We start from the raw sequence: 17,404 nt of genomic DNA, 5'->3' as shown, positions 1-17,404 counted from the left end.
TTGTAACAAACCAGAAGAAACTTTCACGGGGGCATTCAAATCAACATCTCCTTCTTTTATACAAATTTCTGGGAGACCCAGAAAAGGAATGTGACCTCCAGGGAAAGTGAGACTCCTCAAGTTAGAATCTGGAGCATTCCTGACCTACCAGGTGCTGCAGCTGTTATGCAAGTGGGAAGAGGCTGAGGCGCCCTCTTCTGGTGCATCAGGACAGAAAGAAAGCTCATGAAGGTACCAATAAGGGGAACCCAATACCAAAATTGGTGCTTTTTAAATAGCATCGGTCCTGATTTTAAAAGTAACACAGATTCTTTGTATAAAATGTGGAAAAGATAGATGAATGTAAGAGATGTAAATCACATATAATCATCCCTACCAGAAATAATCATTATTAAAATGTTGCTATATATACATACATACCTATATATCTATATCTATATGATTACACATACTCATGTATATGTTTATATATGTATATATAATATATATACATATATAAACACAAGAGTATGCGCATGAGTATGTGTAAGATAAAATTGAGATCAGATTGTAAATATATATTGTAAATATAATTTTGCACGATGGTGTTTTTCATTTGTTATTTTCAATGGTCCAATTCGTCCTTGAAAAATATTAATGGCTGGGGAGTAATCTAGCATAGAGATGTGTCTTTATTTTTGAACCAGTCTACTATTATTGTTCATTGAAGTCATTTACAAAATTTTGCAATTATAAATAGTATTACAGACATATTTTTACATTTTTGAATGCCTCTCTGATTATTTCCTTCAGATAAGTTCCTAGAAGTTGAGTTATTGGATCTAAGAGTATGGATGTATTTCAGATCGTCATATATATTGCCAAATTTCTCCCCTGAAGGCTTTTACTTATTTACAACCAGTAGTGTAAGGGCATAGCTCTTGCCCCATGATCTAGCCTGGAGGTTATTGTAGTCTTTCCCCCAGCCCAGATATGGTATATGGTTTGTTTTAACTTGAATTTTTTAAATTATTAGTTAAAATAAAACATTTTATTGTCCATTCTCACAGTTTTCTTTTGCATAGTTGTTCATGTCCTTTGCCCATTGTTTATATTTTTTATCTATAAGAACCCATATATCAATAGTTTTATATTTTAAATAAAATTAATTGTATTAAATTTATATATATATGTATGTATTTAAAATATTTTTATTATTAATGAGAACTCAGTATTAAGGACCCTAACCCATTGTCTGCTACATATTATTGTATTTTTTCCCTGTTTATTCTTTGCTGTTTAATTTTTTTAATAGTGTTCTGACCAAAAAAGAATTCACATTTTTACATAGACTTATCTAGGAATCTTCTGCTTTTTGGTGATGCTTCTTCTCCATCAGGAAATCAAATAGATATTTATCTACACTTTTCTCTAACTTTTGTTTTGCATTTTATTCTTTAATCCAGAATATCTGGAATATATTTTGGCATACATAGAAGGAAGAGCTAGAACTTAAAATTTTTTTCCAAAGCTTTCACCAGTATCATTTATTCACTTGCCCTTTTGGAATGCCATTTTTGTCACGTATTGAACGTGTACAGGTATGAACATTATACTTTATTCCAGTGATCTGTTGCTGAGCTTTCTATTCCATTCATATCTTTATCCAACTTAATGTTGTTCTTTTAACTTTATTTTTATTTTCATGCTGTATATTACATCCCCAGAACTTATTTATCTTATAACCAGAAGTGTGTGCCTTTTGACCCCCTTCACTCATTTCACCCATCCCCAACCCCGCCTCTGGCAACCACCAATCTCTTCTCTGTATCTATGAGTTTGGGTGATTTTTTTAGATTTTACAGACAAGTGAGATCATACAATATTTATCTTTCTCTGACTTATTTCATTTAGCATATTGTCCTCAAGGTCATCCATGTGTTGCAAATGGCAGAATTTCCTTTTTTTACGGCAAAATAATTTTACATTGTTTATATATGCCACGTTTGCTCTACCCACTCATCTGTTAGTAGACACTTAAGTTGTTTCCATGTCTTGGCTATTGTAAATAATGCTTCAATGAACATGGGGTGCATGTATCTTTTTGAGATAGTGATTTTGTTTCCTTTGTATATATAAATTCCAGAGGTGGAATTTCTGGATCATATGGTAATTTTATTTTTAATTTTTTGAGGAATGTCCATACTGTATTCCATAGTGGCTGTACATTCCCACCAACAGTACACAAGGGTTCCCTTTCCTCCACGTCCTCATCAACGCTTGTTATGTCTTGTTTTTTTGTTTTTGTTTTTGATAACAGACACTCTAACAGGTGTGAGGTAATATCTCCTTGTGGTTTTGATTTGCATTTCCCTGATGATTAGTGATGCTGAGTACCTTTTCATGAACCTGTTGGCCATTTGTAGGTCTTCTTTGGAAAAATATCTATTCAGTTCTTCTGCCCATGTTAAATCAGATTTTTATTGTTGTTATTGAGTTGTATGGGTTCTTTAAATATTTTGGATATTAACCCTTTATCAGATATATAATTTGCAAATATTTTCTCCCATGTTATAGGTTGCTTTTTCATTTTGTTGACTGCTTCCTTTGCTGTGCAGAAGCTTTTTAGTTTGATGTAGTCCTACTTGTTTATTTTTACTTATGTTGCCTTTACTTTTGGTGTCATACCAAGAAATCATTGCCAAGAATGATGTCAAGGAGCTTACCACCTATGTTTTCTTCTCAGAGTTTTACGGTTTCAGATCTTATGTTCAAGTCTTTAACCCATTTTGGATTTATTTTTGTATATAGTGTAAGATAGGGGTCTGGTTTCATTCTTTTGCATGTGACTGTCCAGTTTTCCCAACATCATTTATTGAAGAAACTGTCCTTGCCCTATTGTATATTTTTGGCTCCTTTGTTGTAAATTAATTGACCATATATGTGTGGGTTTATTTCTGGACTCTCTATTCTGTTCCGTTGATCTATGTGTTTGTTTTTAATGCCAATACCATACTGTTTTGATTACTATAGCTTTGCAATATAGCTTGATATCAGGACGTGGGATACCTCCACCTTTGTTCTTCTTTCAAGAGTGCTTTGGGTCTCTCGTGGCTTTCATGGTTCCACACAAAACAGTAGGTGAATTTTCACTTATCCTCCTTTCTACTTCCTTGAACACTATTTCAATCTTCATCTTAGACATTTAGTTGGAGCGCTGGGTGCTGATGATTTCTGGAGCTATGGGCAGGAGCTGTCAATGTGACCCTGAGGCCAGGGCCCATTCTGCTAAGCTGGAAGCACATCCCTTTCTGTTTGATGAATGTCCCTTAGGTTTCAGTTTGTTCCCTGGCTTTGGAATTAACTGGGTTAGAAAGATGCTACACAGTGTGCAGCCTTTATCTTTTTTACTGCTACCTGTATTTTACCCTTCTTCATCCCCCACATCCATTACACTTATTCCTTATTTTCTTTTCTCACCTATGACAAGTCCTCCACCTCCTATCTCTAGAGATGGGCCTGTACCACCACTAATAAAACTTAGTGAGAGAAAACTAAACTGGCCTCATGCACTCTGGGCTTGGCAGATATTTAACCCTGACTCATTCCCTTGTGGGAGCTTTCAGGTCATCTTTGAGTCCTTCCATCTGCAGTTATCACGGTGTGGGCCACAGCCCTCTTCCGGCCGCTGCTCCCGCCTTGCTGGTCCCTTCTCCTATAGTAGCCCTGACATAGTCCTTGACTGGCTGCTCCCTCCTCAGGCCCTGCTTCTCTGGAGTCCACTACGTATAGACTTTCTCTATTTCCTTAGCCAAAGGAAAGAGCCCTTAGGTCCCCACTGGCTAGTGCTGAGAGACCAATATCTGGGCCACAAGGTCCCAGAAGCACTGAGACTTTGCTGCTCTCTCTCAGCGCACCACCCAGCCTCCTGTGAGTCTCCACTGGTCCTGCAATGTGAATGCCGGCCTCCACCCACCTCTCTTTTCTCTGCCCTTGGCCATGTCCGCTCTTCCCTTCCTATTCTGGATACTCACCACTGCCTCTTCCAAATTTAGGAAGTGTCTGCCCTGCGGAAGTACCCAGAGCAAAGATGTACAAAAGACCTGGCTTTCTATCTGTCGCGTGGGGAAAAGAGAAGGATAGGAAGAACTAACCCATACCAATGCTAAACCAAACTGTATCCATGCTTATATAACCAGACAGACCCTAATTATATCAATTCACATACTAATAGGAGAGTTCACCCTGACGACAGAATACAAATATTCAGAAATTAATGTATCACTACTAAAAGGAAAAATGTGATGGACAATACCTAGAAATCATTTTAGAAGGTAGATGCTTCTCCATCCCCCTTGTTATAGGTGAAAGAGAGGACATTCACAGAAACAAAGTGACTGGTCCAAGTTTACACAACTGTACAGTGGCAGAGTAAACTATAAACCCATGTCTATCCAGATCCCAAACTCATGCACTCAATCACTATAACACATTGGTTAAAAAATTTATATATATATATATATATGTATATATGCATATCTCCTGCATTTGTTGAGCATGTACTATGTGCCAGGCACTTTGCTAAGTACTCTACGGACATTATCTCTTAGTCCTACAATACCTGCTGTCATAGACCTTATTCACACATGAAGAAGATAAAGAACTTGATGAACTCATTTCTTATTCATTCTTCAGCTCTGATCTGGCTTGTTCCCAGAATGCCATTAAAACTGTTCTGACAAATACTACCTACCAATAATCCTCTACATCAAAAATTTCTGTGCGTGTGTTTCCGTCCTTGGACACTCCCTCCCCAGACCTCTCTAATCCCATGGCTATTTGACACTCTGGTCCTAGGATCCCTATTCACTAAATGTTCCTTCCTAGTCTCTCTCTTGGGCTCCCTTCTCCTTGACCTTTGGCTCTTCTCTGTCTACACTCAAACTCTCTTTGAGTTATTGCATCCACTCTGGTTTTAACTGATATGTGAGTGATTCCTAAATCTCTCCCTGAACCTCAGACTCACATAGTCAACCATCTAGAGATCATACCCATTTGGATATCCTTTAGGTACCTTCAACTCAACGTGCTAAAATTGAACACATCTACTTGGTCCCCAACACCAGCTCCTACTTTTGCGTTTCTGATCTCAGTTGTTGCCATCCAATCACCCAAGAGTTACCCCTTGACTATTTTCTCTTCCCCACAACTAAATATAATCAATAACCTCATCATAATAATTTACCTTCTAAATATTTCTCTGGTCTAGCCTCACTGTTCCATTAAAAAATTGGTAGGATAATAAAACAAGACATTGTGGGTTAGGACCTTAGCCCAGGTTCCAGCACAATGAAAACCCTCAACAAATGTTAGCTATTATTTTTTTATTAATACACAAACAATAACAACCACTACCACCACAATAGAAGCAAACGGTGCCACCACAGCCCATGACTGTTAATTAATCCGATGTTGGATCTTTTGGGTGAATGCTCCTATTGTTTCCTTCTTTCTTTTTTCTTTCATATTTTCCATATCTTTGCTCTGTGTTCTTAGAGATTTCTTCAACTTCATCTTCTAGCCCTTCCTTTACTTTTGGTTAACTTATATTTTTAATTTGTAAAAGCTTTTGTATTGTCTCTGTTTCTTTTATGTCTTTGGGTTTAATTTCTATTAAAACAGTCCTAAGGACACTTTTTAAAAGCACCTTAGAAAAGACACTTTCTGTTCTGTGCCCTGAATAATTTGTTTTCTCCATCAGCAGTTTTTCTGTTTGTTCATCTTTCATACCTTTGGTTTTCCTCATGCCTCGTGATCCTGGGTTATACCCTCATACTCAAGTTGAACTATATTAATGATCACAGCTGGCATCTTAATTACCAGACTGGAATGGGTGCCTTGGCTGTAGTCTAGGCAGGTCTGTTTCTCCAAAAAGCCTCTCCTCTAACTTGACTGTCAGAGACATGAACTTGTGGTTTTGTTTGGCTTAGTTCTCTGTTTCTTAAGCCCTAGTGCCCAGAACAGTGCCTGGCACGTACTTAGGACCTAAAAATAAGAACCCATCATTGTTGAAGGAGTTTCCCTCTTGTAGTTGACAAGATTGTTAATGGAATCTAAAGAAAGCATCTAATGAAACATAGGCACTAACCTAAACCTGGGAAGGAGAAGAGGAACATATTTTAAGCATGGTCAACCTTTCAAGCCAATTTTCTTTTTTCTCTTGTTTTTGTTATAGAAACTTCCTAAAATTAAATCAAAAATGGAAAGAGGTAATGCTACTCTGATTACTAGCACCCTCTGCATCAAGAATCAGAAACTAGGAATCCTGATACCATTCGTATTAGTGAGATTCTAATTGGCATTACTTAATCTAGCTAGATCCTAGTTTCTCTAAATACAGAGGCCGTAAATCTCATCAAATGCTTGTTTCCCAGGTTTTGTGGGAATTTAAGTAAATGTCTTAAAAAGCTATTTCAATCACTTTATAAACAATATGTTTTACAAGTACTCATCACCAGCCTTCATTCATCATAACTGCACCATAATTATGTACCTATAATTGTACCTATAACTCATACCATAGCACATATCAGAGAATGTCTTTCTGTGTTGTCATGTGTGAATAAAAACTTGATTGAATCAGATTCTCTGGCACTAATCTCTTAATCTTAACACTCTACTGATGTTCTCTCTTCATAGCCTTCTATTTGCTACTGGAGAGGTTTGAAGCCCACTTGATTGTTTTGTTGCTCTCAAAGTTAGATTTTTCCTATCTTCTTTATTTCATGGATGCTTATAAGCTCTGTTTTATTTTGTTTTTCTTTATCTTCATATCTCACAAACTCATCATGATGCAATGGTAGATGATTCTTTTATTAATATTTCCTGAAGCCTGTTTAGAGCTTTTCAACCTGCATACTCTGGTGTTTCTTTTAGCTCAAGAAAGTTTTCTTATAATTTGTCTGGTTTCCTCTCCAGAGACATCTTTAATTCTTAGCTTGGCTTTTCATCTTATGAGACACATATCTTTCTTCTCTCAGTGTTCATCTCTTGGTATGTTTCTTCTTTCTGGAGGATCTACTGTAGTGTGTCACTCACATCAGTGTTAAAGTTTATTTAATATGGATCATATTCTGTATAGTCTCTAGTACAGATTTTAATTCTGTTATTGCACTCTTACTTTCTTTACAAGTCTTTTTTATCTCTCATAGCTATTTTTTCATCCTTTATTTCTTTGTAAGTTATTCTATTGCCTTTTATCACATCGCCTTCTCTTTCCAGGTTACTTTTTCTTAGACTGCTTTAGAATGCCAGATTTCTAAAATGTTCTTCTATTAGTAAATAGTTGTAGGAAGAATACTTTTCCATTGAACGTTATACATCATGGGCACTTTTCTTTTTTCCAACTGCATAGTTCTTATGTTGGTATTTTCTTTTTTCCTTTTCCTCTTCCATTGCAAAGAGAGCTATCACATTTGATGTTTGCAATTAGACAGAGTGTGTGGATTCTTCAGCTCTGTTCTCTGACTTCTATGATGTGGTGAAGTACCCTGGAAGGAAGGTTTGTAGTGATTCCTAGAATCTGGCAAGTGTTCTTCTTAAGAGGACTGATTCTGTGATATTCTGTACCAATGGCATATATGAAAACCTATGATTCCCAAGACACCTTTGAAGAGGTACTTCCACTTCTAACCAGGAGAGCTTTACCAAGGGGGTGATATTTCCAGGATTCAATGTGTCAGTATCTGTCCCTTTGTTCTCTGGAAGTGACAGTCCCAAGATTGATGCAGAAAGGTGAAAGGGACAGAAAAGTAGAGGAAAGAAGGGAAAAGAGCAATGTTTTAGCCCCGTTGGAAAGCCCTACCTATGCAGTGAAAGTGGGGATGCTAAGTTGACCAGCCAGGAATCAAATGTCGGGGAGGAACAAACGTTTTCCTTTCTTCTGTACAATGAAAAGTGCTCTTTGTTTCATGGATCAATGTACAGCTTGGCCAATCAGGCCCCAGTGAAATCAGAGTTAATGAAACAGGTCCCCAAATTCTCGGTTTGGTTGTCTGTTGGTATTGAAGGTAACCAAAAAGTGAATCAGGAGCATGTTTTTTTTTCAGTGAAACAATGAATCAATTCAACTATGTCTCTAATTTCCATCAGTGAAGTGGTTCTAAGGAAAAGCAGATTCCCTGTATTCATGCCATTTTCTGTTAACCAGCCTGTTTCTATTCAAAATGAGGCAGTAGATGTCACGACTTGGGTGCTATTCCCAATCAAAATTTTCTCTATCAAATAAAGACAAAGATTTGTCGGATTATTAATGTTTTAAAACATGGTAACAAGTCAAATGACACATAGAATTCTAAGCGTACTAATTGTTAGAGTTGCCACTAATGATCACGATAGTAATTGATGTTTCTGTGTTCATAGCCAGGCTGAGACATGGTTTTCTGAGCAGGAGGCATCTCAGAGTTTGTCAGCTTGCCACGGAGCTGCACATTTGGCCAGCAGGGTCTTCATGAGTCATGAGCTCCACCGCAGCCCAGAGCTGCCCGAAATGCAGCTCTTCTCCAGACTTACCACAGGAACTGGGGGTGCCTCCACGTTTGGAAAGCTACCTTGTACCCTGTTCACACTCAATAAATGCTGCTTAATAGTGACAATAGGGGTGTGTGTTCCATCTCCCTTTTCTCCTGAACGCCTCTATTTAGGGAGCCACAAATGTTTCCCCAAGTAATTTATTCCATTGCTTGACTGGCTGCACAGTCAAAAGAAATTTTTCCTACCGTCTCCCTTGAATGTTTCCATATTCTGAGTTTCTTGCCTTGTACACGTACCCGAACTGTGTTGGTGGTTAGGCAGTCATGCTGGGAGGACCCTGCTTCAAATGTCTTGTTTCCAGGTAACCAAGTCCAAGAACATGACCCTGGATTCTAGGTATAAGCTGAGTTTGGTTTGCATCCATTCATTATGAGAAAAAAAATTTTTTTCCACTTATTTTTTTTTTCTAAATTTTGGGAATTATGCTGAGACAGAAGACTGGGAATCCAGAGGGTTGGATCCAGAGACTTCCTGACTCTGTGGTTACATGGTGGCTGATTTCGCTGCTAGTAACAAAGGGGTCTACAGGAGAATGAGCTGGCTTTCCCAAGTCACCCTTCCGCCCAGGGAAGGCTCTTCAGAGGTGCCCGGTGCAGTGGTACATGTTCGTGCACGTGAGAGCCCATGTAGAGGGGCATGAGTGCCCGTGTGCTTGTGTGCGAATAAATGCGGCACACAGGCAATTCATGTTTTAGGGGGGCACTAAAATGTCAATTAGGATCTATTATCTAGCAATTCCTGTGCTTACTTCTCCAGCATGAGTTCTTCCTCTTACAGCTGAATAGGATCAGCCTTGCGAGATGTCTGAGTCAAAAACCATTTACCTTGGACATGACCTGAAAAGCCTTCCCTTTCCAAAGGAACGACCCCAGTGGCAGGTGACATAGGCTAAGAGAAATTCACTCTTTCACCTTTTAGGAATTTTCTAAGTAACTCCTCAACAGGACAGTATCCTTGACATTAAAATTCATCAAATCCCTATTGATACCCATTAACCAGTGTAGTGGGTGCAGGGAACAGAGCTTCAAATAAAGCAGGCAAACTCCCCTCTCACACAACAAGAGCTGATTATTTGATTACAGTTGAGGTGAGTGCCCTGAACAGATTACTGTGTGTTCACAAAGTCAGTGTTTTCCTAGACAGAAAGGTCAGACCTTCCTAAAAAGTTACCTGAAGCTGGAAAACTAAAGGATAAGTGAGATGTTCTCTATAACAAATCTTTTTTTTTTTTTTTTTTTACTTATGAAAAACTATTTAATACAATTAATCATCAAAGAAAGGGAAAATTCAACAAAATGAGATAGTATCTTTTAATAGAATTTGTTAAAAGAATTTTTATTTTATTTTATTTTTTATTGAAGTATAGTCTATCTACGGTAATATTATATAAATCATAGGTGTACAATATAGTAATTCAGAGTTTTAAAGGTTATACCCCATATATAGTCATTGTAAAATATTGGCTATATTCCCCATGTTGTATGATATATCCTTGAAAATCTTGAGATCACAGTAATAAATAGAAAATAGTGCACTGAATGTGATTAAAGCTTAGAATTTTTCCAAAGTGTGCACAACACAGAGGATCTAGGGTGCGTTTTACACCAATCCCTCCCCTCCCACCACCACTGCCAGGAAGTGAGTGGGGTCCTAGCACCATCCTCACTCCACAAATAAGTAAACCAGGCTTTGGGAAGCTTCAGTGAATTACCCCAGCTATTAAGTAAAAGATCAGGAAGTAGTAAGCAAGCCTTCCGATTCCAAGTCCAGGAATCTTCCTAGAACAGCCTTCAGAGAAGTTGGTTGGGGGGCAGAGAATTAGGGGAAATGACATAACCTTAGATGTCCAACTCTGACAGTGGACCTTGATTTTATGAACAAATACAGTTCCTTTAAAGTGGTCCAATGGGCGAACCTAGGCTTTAGAGTAAAATCCAAGCTCGAATCCCATCTCTGTCATTGATGAGGTCTAACCGTGAGCACGTAATTTAACTTTGTTAAACCTCAGCCTCTCCATCTGCCATAAGAGACTCCTTCCAAGGCAGCAGGAAGATTGAATGAGCTACAGTATCTGACACTGTGTAAGTTCTCAGAAAAGTAAATCTGTCTCCTTTCTCCTAAGAAAGAAAATAAAGCAAAATTGTTTATCAAGTGCATCACAACAATAACAATAAAATGTCCCTTAATGAAAGAAGCACTGAAAAAACACTCCATGTTTCCAACCAACTGTGAAGACCTCAGTCCCAAGAAATGGCTGCAATAACTTCAGAGGCAGAAGCTCATCCTTGGATGGACGCTTGCTCTCTGCACTGATTTTGCTCCAGACCCCAACAAGAGTTCATGCCCACTACAGGTGAAGAAAACTCCACTCCCCAGAGTCTCTTTTAGAGGAAACATAGGGCAAACAACAAGGAAGAGAAATTAAGCAAGTAAATGAAATCGTTGGCTTGAGGACCCTATTTTCAGTTCTTCCTCCGAACATTTGTTTGTTTTTACCTTCTATGCCCTGTGAACTATGTATCAACTGCCATGGTTTTCCTTTCTGATAGAGAGATTAAAGGCAAATTTTGGGTTCACCCATGGTGCATGCTGACCTCCGCCAGGACTGCATTTTTAGTCAAATTCTTGGTTCCAATTTGTTCTCCTTCTTATTTCTTTGCTCCATTTTTCACTTGCATTACTTTGTAATACTTTCTGTATTTTTATAAGATTCCTGAACTTCTTTTATGAAGAGATAGGTATAGGTATAGGAAAATAAGAAGGCAAATAAGTAAGTAAATTACACTTTAAAAACTGGTTTTCACATTCATAGTCGTCAGCTCTCAGACTGTTTCCAAATTCAGTCTGTGAAATTCTAAGTTTCTCCTCTTTTTCAGGGCTGTTACGACATGCCAGACAAAGTTTTGTTTAAATAAAAAACTTGCCTTTAGAACTCAATAGCTTCCCTGTGTGGGACCTTTATTGTAGCAAGGTGTGGCAGTCATAGTCGGCTGGTTTATTCCATGTCCCTTCCTAACCCCATTCTCCCTTAGCCACCTCCTACATTAAGTCTGAAAAATAATATACACACTTTCCCAGTTTTCTTTGCAGCTAGCAATGTCCGTGTGACTTGGTTCTGGTCAGTAAAACCTGTCCTTTCCTGATCAAAGGATAGATGGTGTCAGCAATTTCCTTTACCTCATGCCTCAAACACAGAAGAGATGGTTTGAGCCAGAGCAGCCATCTTTTGACATTGAGGCAATAAGCCATCATGCTGAGAATGGCAGACTAAAAGATAAAAAGACAGTGCTTGGGCTGTCTGTCTCGAGAAGTGTTAACTGAAAAATACAAGTCTTTATTTGGTTAAGTCACTATTAGTCAAGTGTTCTATTACTTGAAGCCACAAACCAACCTAAACTGTGTGTGTGTGTGTGTGTGTGTGTGTGTGTGTGTGTGTGTGTATCTCCCTTGAAAACTCTTCTGACTCTTTTCAATACTGGTACATATAAGCAAATACAGCTTAATCACTCTATATGATGTGAATCCATAGACTACGTTTGTAATCTGAACTCAAAATATTTATAGTGTCTTCAGACTGTTTCTTTGTGATGTTCTACAAGATATATACACCTAAACCTATAGCAATAATAGGTAGGCAAACACAACAAATTCCACATCAATTCATTATTCCTGAAGACATAGTTTAACTGCCTGTGGAGTAATTATCCCCAGATCTAGGAACAATCTTGAGTAAGATGAGGTTAAAATATGAGAAAAAAAGGAGTTGACAGAACCTCAAATTACCCTGAGAGTAAATAGTTTTGGATCCCAAAGCAACCACTCTAAAATTTTTTTTTTTTATTGAAATGCATTCTTATTTTCATCACTGCCATTCTCAAAACCCCAATAAATAGATGGTGTAAATGATCTGGAAGACTCTTTTTATCCAAACTGCTCCTGGTTAAGCCAGGCTGACTCACCTGCATGAGCATCAGTTGCTGGGTCCCCTTCTCTCTACCTGTGCTCTTAGATCCTGGTGGGCTTTCTCTTGCTCATAATATCCTGGCTGTGAATTTTTGGATCCATTTCCCAACAGACATCCACCTCTACCCTGCTCCTCTGACTGCTGAGAACATCCTGATTCTCTTTCTAGAATTTGGGATCTCCACTCTAATAATTTATGAGTGCAGTTGCTCTTGTAGCGTGACTATCTCCTAGAACTTCACATTGCACCTCCATCTCAGCTGGACTTGGATGAGAAGGAAATCCAGCCCCACTCCAGCAGAAAATCCCCATTTTCCCTCCATGCCCAGGAACAGGAAACTTTCAGACAATATAGTAAAGCCAGAGGTAAAAATGGTCTTCCATATCATTTACACCATCAATTTATTGGGGTTTGGAGAGTGATGAAAGTAAAGGGTGGCAGCCTCCTGACGTTTGTCCTGGTCATAAATGATCCCTGGTTTCACCTGTGTTATCATCCACATGAAGAGACGGGAAGACAGACCATCGTGTCGGTCATGAACAAAACCATCGTAAACTGAAGAGGCTCCCTGAAATGGAAAGAGTGGGAAACACCTGGTAAAGGGAATCTTCTGGATCTCTCTGGAAGGAAATTATCCAACACCAAGAGCAGTAAAAACTGATTGTGTGAACTTTACGATTTGACCATGATGGGTTCTAGAAGCAACACTGCACTCTTCTCCCCTCCCCCACCATCACCACGTAGTAAGGTCTGGACAGTAATGAGGAAGCAGCTTTCCCCCATAATCTATATCACGGAGTGCCATGTGTTTTCAGTCATTAGTTGCAAGGATTCAATTAAACTCAGTAGGTTTAGGAGATCCTGCTTGAGAAATGTAATATGTGTTCCTAAGTGAACAAACTCCAAATATGTTCAAAGAGGAGGGTTTTCAAACTGTGTAGTAGCTAATGGAATTGTATTTAGTTGGATAGGAAGATCTGTCGTTTGGGGTATTTACTGTGCTTTCAGGTTACTCTGAAACACACAAGCGAGTGAGTCTTGTGTGCACGGTTACATGCAAATAGAGCTTGAGAGGAAGCCACAGACACTGCCCATCACCTACACAAGACCCGTCGCCATCGCCTTTATCCCACTGAACCCTGATTTTTGTTCACGTTCACCCTGTATTCCAGGGCAGGTTGAGACTTCCTCCTGCTGCAGGGGTCAGTGCTGATTGATCCAGGCTAACTATGGTCATTCCGTTTCCTGGACCACTGATTCACCAAGGGATGGACCCAGTGCACAATTCTGGCCAGTAAGTAAAGTCTGGAACTTCTGGAAAAGTTTTCTTTGCCCTTAAGAAAATGGAAATATGAAAGATACCTATTTTTCTATCTCTGAATGTCACTCAGATGTGATGCTGAGTGCAGTCAACTTGTGACCTTGAAGAAGAAAAATCCCAGATTATTGCAAGAGAGCTGACATCACTGAGCTACTGAATGAACTTCCCTGGGATTACCCAGTGCCCAGACTTCCTGTGAACTAAGATCATACACTTCGTTATTTGTTAAGTCACTTTTAGCTCGGTCGTTTGTTACTTGCAGCTGAATGTGTCCTAAGTGACACAACAATCATCCCTAGAGGCACAGAATCTTGAGATTGTTTGGGGTGGAGAAAGAGTAACTCAGACTCACAGAGAAGATGTGGCTTGCCTTAGTTATAGAAGCCAGATTTGCTCACGGGACTATGTGTTTTCCACTCTCCCACGCTGTCATATAGGGAGTTGCTTGTTAATTTAAATCCACTGGCATTCAATTTCATTTGAATGATTTTCTTATTATGATTTTGATGTCATTTCAAAGAAAATATTTAGCTTGCCTAACCATGGAATGGGAAATCTTTAGCCAGAGGGTTAGAAACTAGACTCAGGGACTTCCCTGGTGGTGTAGTGGTTAAGAATCCACCTGCCAATGCAGGGGACATGGATTCAAGCCCTGATCCAGGAAGATCCCACATGCCGTGGAGCAGCTAAGTCCGTGCACCACAACTACTGAACCTGCGCTCTAGAGCCCGTGAGCCACAACTACTGAAGCCCACGTGCCTAGAGCCCGTGCTCCTCAACAAGAGAAGCCACCACAACGAGAAGCCCGTGCACCGCGACGAAGACCCAACACAGCCAAAAATAAAAATAAATAAATAAATTTATTAAAAAAAAAAGAAACTAGACTCAACCTTAGAATTTATTGCCTACCACTATGAAGCAAGCCAATGCCAGAAAACTGAGAAAAAGAATAAACAGTGAGGCAGCTGCCTCCTGATCTGTCACCAATATATGGCAAGGCTAGACATGCCCAACGGTTACAACCAAGCCATAAATATATATTCTATACTTAACCCCACAATCTTAGAAGTTGTTTGATTTTCATTATTGATGTTTGCACACCCTCCGGGTCTTACATTCTAAATCCATTATCTTGTACTGTCATGGTATTAGGAAAAAGGAAAAGTGCTTTTTAAAAAATTCCATTTTGCATAGGTTCACAGACCCTTGCCCCACTAGCATTTGCATCCTGAGCATAAGGGAATTAACGCATTTATAATACAAGTGAAGACGCCCAGCACGAAGGTACTCCAGAGGAGACAGGACTGAGTTTATGAGTGCTGGGAGGGCTGTGTGTCTGGTGAGAATGGGGGCAGATAAGGGAAGCTCTTTAAGTAGTAAAGCTTCAGAGTCTAGCAACAAGTGCTTTAAAATATCTGTTATAAATAAGTTGCAAACTCATAACACATCCTTTATAATGCCAGATCCACCATCTCTGCCAAAAAGACTTTTTTGGAGAGAATTCTCTCTTTCCTTTAGCAGCCTGAGCTCTACCTAAGAAGCTACTGTATATTGATGCATCACGACCGTTACAGGAGGCTGGGAGTGATTCCCATTCACTTCCGGCAAATAACCCTCCCTCCGACATAAGATGTGGGAAGCCAAACCGAAAGGTCCTCTGTGTTTGGAAAAGCTGCTGTATTTGGATCATGGCAGCCTTTTTGTGGCAAAGATGAGAGCTGGAGAATCCAGGAGAATGTCTGATGAAATGCTGACAGCTACGTTATCACTGTTCATATCTTCCACTGTAATGTTGCCAAATTGGCAACCAGAGCCACACAAAGTTAATATTCTGCTTGGAACATAGTCTCCCCTCAAGTACTAACAATACTTGCTTTTTCACAACTCTCTAGAGCACAGGGTCTTCTGGGAACTTCCCTAAGAACCTCTGTGGGCCGTGCACAGTGGCTGCAACCTCTGTCTTGGAGACCTCACTGATTCGTCGTAGAGAATTGCCAACAGGAGGTTTCTCTAGTTTTAAAGTCCCTTTCCTCTAATTAGCTGTTTCCCAGATTTTTCCATGGAAGGATATTTCTCCAGTAGCCCACCAGATTATTTCTAGACTTTAAAAAGCCCCTGTCAAAGAAGTCACATGGGAATGAAAATGGAACTGAGGATCAGGGATCCATGGCAGACATGCATTTAGGAAGCCCATCTTGTTTTTTCGACAAGAGAATTTCCTTTCTACTTTCAGTGTGTGCTGAGTGGAAAGGAAAGAAGCGTGTCTGGGGAGGCACATCCTCATTTAGTCACTTATAAGATCTCATCTCATTTTAGTGACGTTTACATGCATGAGCTGGTAATTAAGTCTTATTAAATCAGAATTTCTCTCTTTCATTTAAATATGAGCTTTAATTATATAAAACCACCATTGCTGTAAAAAGGATGGTAGGCATTTCTTTGAGCTTTGAGTGCCCTCTACTGGAACAGGAAAAAAGTAAAAAATCAATAGCACAGAGGTCTTGGTAGGGTTTTGTCCTAACGACTAAAATGGTATTATTATTGGGGAAATAATAATAACTGTGAGAACTCAACCTATCTCATTCACAGTGACCTGATAGTGATCAAAATTGTTTCTAAAAATGACTTATTTAATGGAGCTCATGGTGCACATCTTGCGGGTTTTACATTTACAAAAACTCCTGAAAGTTATGAACAAGAAGCCCCTTGGTAGCTGGTTGGCCTGCTGTCTTATTTCCAGTGACTCCAAGTCTCCATGCCATTAGTTTTTGGTTTACAGCCGTGGCCTCTGAAGTGGAGTTAGTCCCGGGACCAGTTTTCTTTATTAAACATTTTTCTTCCAAAACCTTGCGTGATTTCAACTTCATTTGGATGCCACATTTCCTAAGTCAGCCTCACAAGCCTTTCACCCTTTCTGCTCTTCCCACTTTCTCCCTGCTCTCTTCTGTCTTTCATCTGTAGTCACCCCTTGACCTGTCTGCTCCGCTCTGACCTCCGAAATGCCCCCCGTGCACCACCAAGTTCCCTCTTTTCATCGCCACCCAACGAACATCTCACGCCCACTGTCAACAAGACCAAGCCTGGACTCCCTCCCTGGCCTCTGTTTAATCAGACTCTCCACCCCTCCCTATTTCAATTTATGTCCTAACTTGTCTGGACTTCATGGTTTATTATTTCAACCACATTGTCATCAACCCACTCATTTCCACCAACCCTTTGATCGTCTGCTGTATAAGCTTTGCAAATAATCTATTCTACAAAAGCCTGATGATTCATTCTAACTGACTCCAATTTCTAAGCTTTGAAGCACTGCTGAAGAAAATCATATTGCTTTGTTCATTGGCTGATGATGAATTCTTTGGGCTAATCTCAGGTGAGACCTCAGGAATGCTCAACCATGTTCTTTCTTATCTGTAGTTTGCTTATTTTTCTAATCCTTTAAGGATCACTCGAACCTTGCCTTTTCCCCTCATTCTTAACACTCAATTTGCTTCTTAATTTTCAGAAAGAAACTGAGGCTACTGGACCTTAAATTCCCGTATCCTGCA

The sequence above is a fragment of the Eschrichtius robustus genome, chromosome 8 (assembly GCF_028021215.1).
Source record: "Eschrichtius robustus isolate mEscRob2 chromosome 8, mEscRob2.pri, whole genome shotgun sequence".
Taxonomy (NCBI): domain Eukaryota; kingdom Metazoa; phylum Chordata; class Mammalia; order Artiodactyla; family Eschrichtiidae; genus Eschrichtius; species Eschrichtius robustus.
Note: the sequence above shows the minus strand (reverse complement) of the source record.